Genomic DNA, 11,365 nt, shown 5'->3' with positions numbered 1-11,365 from the left:
TTGGGCTGAGCTTGATCTATCCACGAGCTGAGGCTTTTATTGGAGTTGAACGCCAAGTTGTAACGTGTTTTGGACGTTCAACTCCGGATCTTGACGTTTTTCTGGCGTTTAACTCCAGACAGCAGCATGTACTTGGCGTTCAACGCCAAGTTACGTCGTCAATATTCGAATAAAGCATGGACTATTATATATTGCTGGAAAGCCCTGGATGTCTACTTTCCAACGCCGTTGAGAGCGCGCCAATTGGATTTCTGTAGCTTCAGAAAATTCATTTCGAGTGCAGGGAGGTCAGATTCCAACAGCATCAGCAGTCCTTTTGTCAGCCTTCTTCAGATTTTTGCTCAAGTCCCTCAATTTCAGCCAGAATTTACCTGAAATCACAGAAAAATACACAAACTCATAGTAAAGTCCAGAAATGTGATTTAACATAAAAACTAATGAAAACATCCCTAAAAGTAGCTCAAACTTACTAAAAACTATATAAAAACAATGCCAAAAAGCGTATAAATTATCCGCTCATCACTACGCGTGCGCGTCATCGACGCATCCACGTGACTCGGAAAAAAGACCATCGACGTGTACGCGTGACTGACGCATACGCGTGACATGTGCCACGTGTAGAAAATGCAGAAAAATGCTGGGGGCGATTTCTGGGCTATTTTGACCCAGTTTCCAGCCCAGAAAACACAGATTAGAAGCTGCAGAATGGACAAAATAAGTGGTCCCCACCCATCAACTGAAGACTTGATGATTGTTATAGTTAATTTTGATTTGAATTCAAATTTGAATTTAAAAATAGGAAAAGATATTATCTTAATTTTAGATATTATATTTTAAATTAATTAGGATTTGTTATAAAAAGGAGAGACTTCTCTTCCATTAGAGAGATTCAAAAAGGGAGATTCCATTAGGGAGATTCCAGAAGGGGATTCCATTAGGGAATTCTATACAAATTTACATTCCACATTCCATGAGCAGCTAATCCTCCATTGTTAAGGTTAGGAGCTCTATCTATTTGTATGGATTGATTCATTTGCTCTTTCTAATTTAATTCATGTTTTGATTTATATTTCAATAATTATTTTCGTTCTTTATTTTATGAATTTGGGTGGAAGGGAAGTATGACCCATGTTCTAATTGAGTTCTTGTATAACTTGGAAAAACCCTTTACTTGAACAACAGCTTGAAAACATATTATCCTAATTTCTAATTGTTTGTATTTAATGGGATACGTGACATATAATTCCCTTATTTTTGAATAATTAGGATTCTTGTGGCATATAAACTAGAATTTGATCATCACCCTCTAATTGGAATTAATTGACCAAGGAATTGGCAGTTAATGAATTTTAGAGGAGACTAGGAAGGTCTAAGGAATTAGGGTCTAGTCACATATAGTTTTCCATGAATTAAATCTTGTATGATTAAAATAGTTAGTAAGAAAAATTAATCCGGAAAAATAGATAACTCTGAAACCTTAACTGTTTTCTCCATATTTTATTCTCAACTCATTACTGCTTGCTTTCTGAAATTCTTAATTTACTGTTTAATGCTCTTTGAATACCAAAACACTCTTTTCTATTTGTCTAACTAATCCAATCACTTAACCATTGTTGCTTAGTCCATCAATCCTCGTGGGGTCGACCCTTACTCACGTAAGGTATTATTTGGTACGACCCGGTGCACTTGCCGGTTAGTCTGTTGTTGTAAAATACCGCACCAAGTTTTTGGCGCTGTTGCTGGGGATTGATAGTGATTAACAACTATTAGTTGTTTGATTGCTTATATTAGGCGTTTTAGTTTTAATTTTATTTAATTTTTGTTTTAGCATTATTTTTGAAAAAAAAAAAATCCTAGTATCTTTCTTTGTTTAATTTTTGAATTTATAGTTCACTTCTTTTCATTTATTTTCGAATTTTGATTTATTTTTATTATTCTTTATTTTATTCCTTTTCAAAAAAAATTTGTTCTTTCTTCTTTGTTTTCCTGTTTACCACATGGTGCATTTAATCCTTTTTGGTGTTTTGTGCTAAGGAAAAATAATGGAGAGAGATCACGCGGGTTACTACTCACACCCAAGTAGTGATTCATATTATGGTGGATGGAGGAACTATCCAAATTTTGGTTGGCAAAATCAAAACTAAAGAAACCTCAATTCTCCATGTTCCAACTATCAAGAGCCACCACCTCCATTTTCATTTCAAGAACCACCACCTCTCTATCCATATCAAGAACCATCGTCCTTCTACCCATATCAAGAGCCACCATCTCCTTATTCATACCAAGAACCATCCTCTTTTTATACTTATCAAGAACCATCATCTCCTTCTTATGCATATCAAGAGCCATCATCTCCTTATTCATCTCAAATACCATCAGATTTTGAGTTTCTCATGAAAGAATTCTTACATGATATAAAGACGAGTGTCAAAAATGTAGAGAAACATGTACAGTCAATTATCAAGTCACAGGAAGAAGAGCAAGTAAATTCCTTCCCAAGAGATATAATGCAAGATCCTATGGAAGAAAGTGAGGAAATCAATCAAAGGACTTTTTCCTCCAGTGAACTAGAGAACTTTCCATCCTCACACATGGAAGAAAAGGAAGATGCAAAAGCAAAAGAGGAAGATGCACCCACAAAGGAGGAAGATGCACAACCTCCCAAGCCTTTGGTAAGCAATAAAGAAGAGATTGAATTAGAAGACAGCTACCAAGAGGAAGAGGTTGAAATTGAGGAAGCTTGCAAAGAAATGGAAGAATTCAAAGAAGAACACAAGGAAATGGAGCTTGCAAGACCTCTTCCAAAGCCATCACCATCCAATACAATATTCAAGTAGGTAAAATTCATATCCTTAACCTTTACTTTCCCACTTGAGTATTGGCTACTGGAGACGGATGGTCAACTTAGAGCTCTTTGTGGCATTAAGAGTAAGAAGAAGATGGTTAGTAGCAAGAGTTGTCAAGCAAGGTTCAATATGGTTGCATGCTCTAAATTGAAGTGCAAGGATTGGTGTAGAGCTCAATTAAATGAGTCTAGAAGGTTGTTTGGATGTCTCTGTGAGAATTCAGATTGCTTGCCACCCGGTTGGAACAATGGTGATCCATAAGAAGACAGATGTAAAAGCAAGGTTTGGGACCCTGGGATTCATTCCCACAATCAACACTCTTAGGACCCTGTCACTTGCTTCAACTTGCTCGAAGGCATTATGCGCCTAGTTTGGGATCCCGATAGCCATTGGAATTACAAACATTGGTGGAGATTCATGGATCAGTACAAGCACAAGCCACCATGACAAGGAGCTCACCACATGTCCAACTTAAGGACTTTAACTAAAAGTACTTGGTGGGAGACAACCCACCGTGGTATGATCATTCCTTTTCATTCTTAGTTGTTTTTTGTAGTAGTAGTTTTCTTACTTATTTGATTTTTATTGAGTTCTTACTAATTTTCTGATCATGCAGCTATTTTAGAACAGGAACCGGATAACAAATAAAAATAAAAAAAGGACATGACGCGCAAGGGTCGCTGACGTGCACGCGTCAGATGGGTGTGCGTAAAAAATTATTAAAAATGAACAAAGAGTGTCGCGGGAGTGGTGCCAGAATGATGCCTTTTGCACAAAGACGCCCACGCGTACGCGTGGAGTGGGCGTACGCGTGCGCGTCATTCGTGACTTTGGCACTCCACGCGTACGCGTGACCTTGAATTTCGACGTAAATATGTGTTGGGCAGAGAGTTGTGCTAGCTTGGGGCTGGAAGTGTGCTAGAAGCACAAAACTTGTTCACGCGTACGCGTCCCTAACGCGTATGCGTCATTTGCACAAATTTCACGCGCACGCGTCGATTGAAAATCTGGGTTTCCAAGCCACGCGAACAGCAAGTTGTGCGTGTGCGCGGCTGCCTTCGCACGAATCAAACAAAACCAAGGGCACACAGACGCGTGCCTGACGCTTACACGTCATTAAGAAAATTCGGCGACCCACGCGTACGCGTGCTGCACGCGTACGCGTCGCCTGCGCCGCACAACTACACTAGTTCGCCGCCCAAATTTTAATTTTATTCCCCCTCTCCCAATCCTAATTCTATCTTGTTCTTTTATCCTTTTCTTTTTCTTTCATCATAATATTTGTTTCTTTCTATTTTCAGTTCTTCTTTGCTTGAGGACAAGCAAACCTTTAAATTTTGTGTTGATGCTTCGCTTAAGGGTTTTCTGTTTATTCCTATGGCACCAAAAGGGAGGCGAATCATCTTCACGAAGGAGCACAACCTGAAGAATAAAGCGATCGCTAGGATAACTAAGGTGGTTGAGCTCCTTTCATTTTTTTTATTCCTCCCCTCTTTTTCTATGTTACGTTCCGATTTTCTGCTATTTTGCTTTGTTTGTTGTATGATCCTTTATTAGTTATAATCCTAGGACTAGTTTAGCTTTTTTCTTAATTACTTTAATTCTGAAAAGATGTCTCATGTATTACTCACTAAGCTTGAATTCAAATAAAAAATTCAGAAGTGATGTATTGCATGAGAAATTGAGTTAATTTTAAAAGTAGTCTTATTTACTTAAATGTGGTGGTATTTTCTGTAATTCTGAACGCATGACATGAACAATGCATATTTTTTATAGTGAAGTTTATGAATGTTAAAATTGTTGGCTCTTGAAAGAATGATAAAAAAGAAAAATGTTATTGATAATCTGAAAAATCATAAACTTGATTCTTGAAGCAAGAAAAAGTAGTGAAAAACACAAAACTTGCGAAAAAAATATAAAATAAAAAATAAAGAAAAAGAAAGAAAAAAAAAGAAAAAAAGAAAAAGTAAGCAGAAAAAGCCAATAACCCTTTAAACTAAAAGGGGTAAAAAGGATCAAAGGCTTTGAGCATTAATGGATAAGAGGGCCCAAAGGAATAAAACCCTCGCCTAAGCGGATAAATTAAGCTGTCCTTAACCATGTGCTTGTGGCGTGAAGGTGTCAAGTGAAAAGCTTGAGACTGAGCGATTAAAGTTGTGATCCAAAGTAAAAAGAGTGTGCTTAAGAACTCTGGACACCTCTAACTGGGGACTCTAGCAAAGCTGAGTCATAATCTGAAAAGGTTCACCCAGTTATGTGTCTGTGGCATTTATGTATCCGGTGGTAATACTGGAAAATAAAATGCTTAGGGTCACGGCCAAGACTCATAAAGTAGCTATGTTCAAGAATCAACATACTGAACTAGGAGAATCAATAACACTATCTGAATTTTGAGTTCCTATGGATTCCAATCATTCTGAACTTCAAAGGATAAAATGAAATGCCATAACTATTCAGGATTGCAGTTGTAAACCCCACTATAAGAAGAGACATGAGCTTAATCAAACTCTCATTCTCACGCAAATTCACATCCTAAACTTATATTAGTTTTGGTTGCTTGAGGACAAGCAACAGTTTAAGTTTGGTGTTGTGCTGCGTGAGCATCTTTTCTATCTTTATCTAGTGAATTTGCATCTAAGTTGTTGAGTTTAATAAATAATTAATTATCTTTTAGCCAATATGGATGCTACTTTGAGTCTTTTGTAATTTTTTTTATTTTAGGTAGCATTCGGCGGAATTTGATGGAGTTTCTGCAGCACAAGAATCAAAGGAGATGGCAGCGAGGAGCGACGTGTACGCGTGACTGACGCGTACACGTGATTTGGAGCTTTCCATGGCGACGCGTGCGCGTGATTGACGCGTATGTGTGATTTGAAGATTTGTACAGCGACGCGTGCGCATGATCGACGCGTCCGCCTGACTCGGGAAAAAGACCATCGATGCGTACACGTGACTGATGCGTACGCGTGACATGTGCCACGTGCAGAAAATGCAGAAAAACGCTGGGGGTGATTTTTGGGCTATTTTGACCCAGTTTCCAGCCCAGAAAATGTAGATTAGAAGCTGCAGAATGGACAAAACAAGTGGTCCCCACCCATCAACTGAAGACTTGATGATTGTTATAGTTAATTTTGATTTGAATTCAAATTTGAATTTAAAAATAGGAAAAGATATTATCTTAATTTTAGATATTATATTTTAAATTAATTAGGATTAGTTATAAAAAGGAGAGACTTCTCTTCCATTAGAGAGATTCACAAAGGGGGGATTCCATTAGGGAGATTCCAGAAAGGGATTCCATTAGGGAATTCTATACAAATTTATATTCCACATTTCATGAGCAACTAATCCTCCATTGTTAAGGTTAGGAGCTCTGTCTATTTGTATGGATTGATTCATTTGCTCTTTCTAATTTAATTTATGTTTTGATTTATATTTCAATAATTGTTTTCATTCTTTATTTTATAAATTTGGGTGGAACGGAAGTATGACCCATGTTCTAATTTAGTTCTTGTATAACTTGGAAAAGCTCTTTACTTGAACAACAGCTTGAAAACATATTATCCTAATTTCTAATTGTTTGTATTTAACGGGATACGTGACATATAATCCCCTTATTTTTGGATAATTAGGATTCTTGTGGCATATAAACTGGAATTTGATCATCACCCTCTAATTGGAATTAATTGACCAAGGAATTGGCAGTTAATAAATTTTAGACAAGACTAGGAAGGTTTAAGGAATTAGGGTCTAGTCACACATAGTTTGCCATGAATTAAATCTTGCATGATTAAAATAGTTAGTAAGAAAAATTAATGCGGAAAAATAGATAACTCTGAAACCTTAACTATTTTCTCCATATTTTATTCCCAACTCATTGCTGCTTGCTTTCTGAAATTCTTAATTTACTATTTAATGCTCTTTGAATACGAAAACACTCTTTTCTATTTGGCTAACTAAGCCAATCACTTAACCATTGTTGCTTAGTCCATCAATCCTCGTGAGATCGACCCTTACTCACGTAAGGTATTACTTGGTACAACCCGGTGCACTTACCGGTTAGTCTGTGGTTGTAAAATACCGCACCACTATCATCTTGGACATACAACAAAGGCAATTCATACAATTTTATAATAACTTCTATCCTTGGCTTTCAGAATCCTTATAGTAGATAAAAATATAAATGTCATACCCTCTTGGTCCAGCATCACCTTCCCCAATAAATCTAAGAATATTGCTTGTGCTAACACCTGGAAGAAATATCTTTCATGTTTTAGATTTCATATTTCCACAAAAAAAAATGCATAATTATTTGTGAAATCTGAATAAACATATCTTAATTGGAGTTAGCTGAGTTTGTAATCAAGTGCTATAGGTAATCATTGAGATACTGAAGCTTGTGCATCATTGTTCTAATATGAGAGTTTCCAACCTTAGACTTTAAAAAAATGTGAAAACTGACCAGGATAAAAAATATGCGCTTTATTATATTCTCACGTGGTAGGCTTTCGTGGATGTATTTGTATGTCTTTGAAGTTTAGACCATATAAAGGTAATGCTTTACATAGATATTTATATTTTACAAGGTAGAAATGTAGACACGTTGATTCTTTATTTTCGGGAAGATCCATCACGGTGCCTGATGAGCGGATAATTTATACGCTTTTTGACATTATTTTTAGGTAGTTTTTAGTATGATCTAGTTACTTTTAGGGATGTTTTCATTAGTTTTTATGATAAACTCACATTTCTGGACTTTACTATGAGTTTGTGTATTTTTCTGTGATTTCAGGTATTTTCTGGCTGAAATTGAGGGACCTGAGCAAAACTCTGATAAGAGGCTGACAAAGGACTGCTGATGCTGTTGGAATCTGACCTCCCTGCACTTGAAACGGATTTTCTGGAGCTACAGAAATCCAAATGGCGCATTCTCAACGGTGTTGAAAAGTAGACATCCAGAGCTTTTCAGTAATATATAATAGTCCATTCGTGATTAGACGACGTAAACTGGCGCTCAACGCCAGTTCCATGCTGCATTCTGGAGTCAAACGCCAGAAACACGTCACGAACCAGAGTTGAACGCCCAAAACACGTTACAACTTGGCGTTCAACTCCAAGAGAAGCCTCAGCTCGGGGATAGATCAAGCTCAGCCCAAGCACACACCAAGTGGGCCCCGGAAGTAGATTTATGCATCAATTACTTACTCTTGTAAACCCTAGTAGCTAGTTTAGTATAAATAAGACTTTTTACTAGTGTATTAGTCGTCCCTTTGACCACGTTACATCTTTGGTCTCAGTTTTATTTTATTATTCATCTGAGGAGACTATTGATCACGTTTTGGGGGCTGGCCATTCGGCCATGCCTGGACCTATCACTTATGTATTCTCAACGGTGGAGTTTCTACACACCATAGATTAAGGGTGTGGAGCTCTGCTGTACCTCAAGTTTCAATGCAATTACTACTATTTTCTATCTAATTCGATTTATTCCTGTTCTAAGATATTCGTTGCACTTCAACTTGATGAATGTGATGATCTGTGACACTCATCATCATTCTCACCTATGAACGCGCGTGATTGACAACCACTTCCGTTCTACCTTAGGCCGGGCACATATCTCTTGGATTCCTTGATCAGAATCTTCGTGGTATAAGCTAGAATTGATGGCGGCATTCATGGAAATCCGGAAAGTCTAACCTTGTCTGTGGTATTCCGAGTAGGATTTCGGGATTGAATGACTGTGATCATGGAAAGGAGTAAGAAGGATTGGATGAATGTAATAAGAAAGTAGAGATTCGGAAGGAACACAGCACCTCCATGCACCTATCTGAAATTCCTACCATTGGATTACATGAGTAACTTTATCTTTATTTCCTGTTTATTTTATTTATCTTTTAATTATCTAATCCAATCACATTTGAATCCGCCTGACTGGGATTTACAAGATGACCATAGCTTGCTTCATACCAACAATCTCTGTGGGATCGACCCTTACTCACGTAAGGTTTATTATTTGGACGACTCAGTACACTTGCTGGTTAGTTGAACGGAGTTGTGGAAAGGAAGTGCTGAGTTAATAGATGCACATACCAAAGAGCCATTAGTGATGATCACAATTTCGTCCACCAAATTTTTGGCGCCGTTGCCAGGGATTGTTCCAGTATAGACAACTGACGGTTCATCTTGTTGCTCATATTAGGTAATTTTCTTTTTATTTTCATTTCAAAATAGTTTTCAAAAATCTTTCAAAATTTTTTTCTTTATTTTCGTTTTTCAAAAATATAATTTTCAAAAAAAATAATAAAAATACAAAAAAATCATAAAATCATAAAAATAAAAAATATTTTGTGTTTCTTGTTTGAGTCTTGAGTCAATTTTTAAATTTGGTGTCAATTGCATGCTTAAAAAAATTTTTCTTGCATTTTTTGAAAATTCATGCATTCATAGTGTTCTTCATGATCTTCAAGTTGTTCTTGGTAAGTCTTCTTGTTTGATCTTGATATTTTCTTGTTTTGTACATTTTCTTGTTGTTCATATGCATTTTTCGTTTGTTAGAGTCCATGCATTAAAGAATTTTAAGTTGGTGTCTTGCATGTTTTCTTTGCATAAAAAATTTTTCAAAAATATGTTCTTGATGTTCATCATGATCTTCAAAGTGTTCTTGGTGTTCATCTTAACATTCATAGTGTTCTTGCATGCATAATTAGTTTTTGATCCAAAATTTTCATGTTTTGGGTCATAATTGTGTTTTTCTCTCTCATCATTAAAAATTTAAAAATAAAAAATATCTTTTCCTTCTTTCTCTCCAAATTTTCGAAAATTTAAGTTGACTTGGTCAAAAATTTTTAGAATTAGTTGTTTCTTACAAGTCAAGTCAAATTTTCAATTTAAAAAAAAAATCTTATCTTTTTAAAACTTTTTCAAAAATTAAATCTTTTTTCATTTTTCTTATTAATTTTTGAAAATTCTCTAAAATGTTTTTCAAAAAAATCTTTTTCTTAATTTTATCTTAATTTTTGAAACTACACTAACAATTAATATGATTGATTCAACAATTTGAAGTTTGTTACTTTCTTGTTAAGAAAGGTTCAATCTTTATATTCTAGAATCATATCTTTTAGTTTCTTGTTAGTTAAGTAATTAATTTTAATTTTAAAAATTTAAATCTTTTTCATCTTATCTTTTTATCATATCTTTTTTTAAATTTTATCTTTTTCAAAAATTTGATTTCAAAATATCTTATCTAACTTCTTATCTTCTTATCTTTTTAAATTTGATTTTAATATCTTTTTCAACTAACTATTTGACTTTTTGTTTGTTTCTTATCTTTTTCAAAATCACCTAACTACTTTTCCCTCTCTAATTTTCAAAAATATCTCATCCCTTTTTCAAAATTCTTTTTAAATTAACTAATTGTTTTAAATTTTAATTTTAATTATATCTTATCTTTAATTTTCGTAAATCATTAACTACTTTTTCAAAATTATTTTCGAATTCTCCCTCTCTTCTCTTCTTCTATTTATTTATTTATTTACTAACACTTCTCTTCACCTCTATTCATCTCCAATCACTGCCTCTATCCTCACCCTTGTGATTGTATTCTCCACTTTTATTCCTTTCTTCTTCTACTAATAATAAGGATCCTCTTTGTCCAGATATAAATGATTCTTCTTCCTTTTCTTTTTCTCTTCTCTTTCATATGAGCAGGTGATGAGCGGATAATTTATACGCTTTTTGGCATTGGTTTTAGTATGTTTTTAGTATGTTTTAGTTAGTTTTTATTATATTTTTATTAGCTTTTAGTTAAAATTCACTTTTCTGGACTTTACTATGAGTTTGTGTGTTTTTCTGTGATTTCAGGTATTTTTTGGCTGAAATTGAGGGACCTGAGCAAAAATCTGATTCAGAGGTTGAAAAGGACTGCAGATGCTGTTGGATTCTGACCTCTCTGCACTCGAAGTGGATTTTCTAGAGCAACAGAAGCCCGATTGGTGTGCTCTCACTTGCGTTGGAAAGTAGACATCCTGGGCTTTTCAGCAATGTATAATAGTCCATATTTTGCTCGAGATTTGATGGCCCAAATAGGCGTTCCAAGTCAGCTCAAGAATTCTGGCGTAAAACGCCGGAACTGGCACAAGAATGGGAGTTAAACGCCCAAACTGGCACAAAAGCTGGCGTTTAACTCCAAGAAAAGTCTCTACACATGAAAGCTTCAATGCTCAGCCCAAGCACACACCAAGTGGGCCCAGAAGAGGATTTTTATGTCATTTACTCATCTTTGTAAACCCTAAGCTACTAGTTCTCTACAAATAGGACCTTTTGCTATTGTATTTTCATCTTAGTTCTTCTGGTTCCCTCTCTGGGGCCGAAGCCAATGATCACTAATATCACTTATGTATTTTCAATTGTGGAGTTTTTAAACACCATAGATTAAGGTGTGGAGCTCTACTGTACCTCGAGTATTAATGCAATTACTACTGTTCTTCTATTCAATTCAGCTTATTCTTGTTCTAAGATAT

This window comes from Arachis duranensis, unplaced genomic scaffold, assembly GCF_000817695.3.
Source record: "Arachis duranensis cultivar V14167 unplaced genomic scaffold, aradu.V14167.gnm2.J7QH unplaced_Scaffold_66232, whole genome shotgun sequence".
NCBI classification, from domain to species: Eukaryota; Viridiplantae; Streptophyta; class Magnoliopsida; order Fabales; family Fabaceae; genus Arachis; species Arachis duranensis.
The sequence above is the reverse complement of the archived record's forward strand: the minus strand, read 5'-3'. Positions refer to the sequence as shown.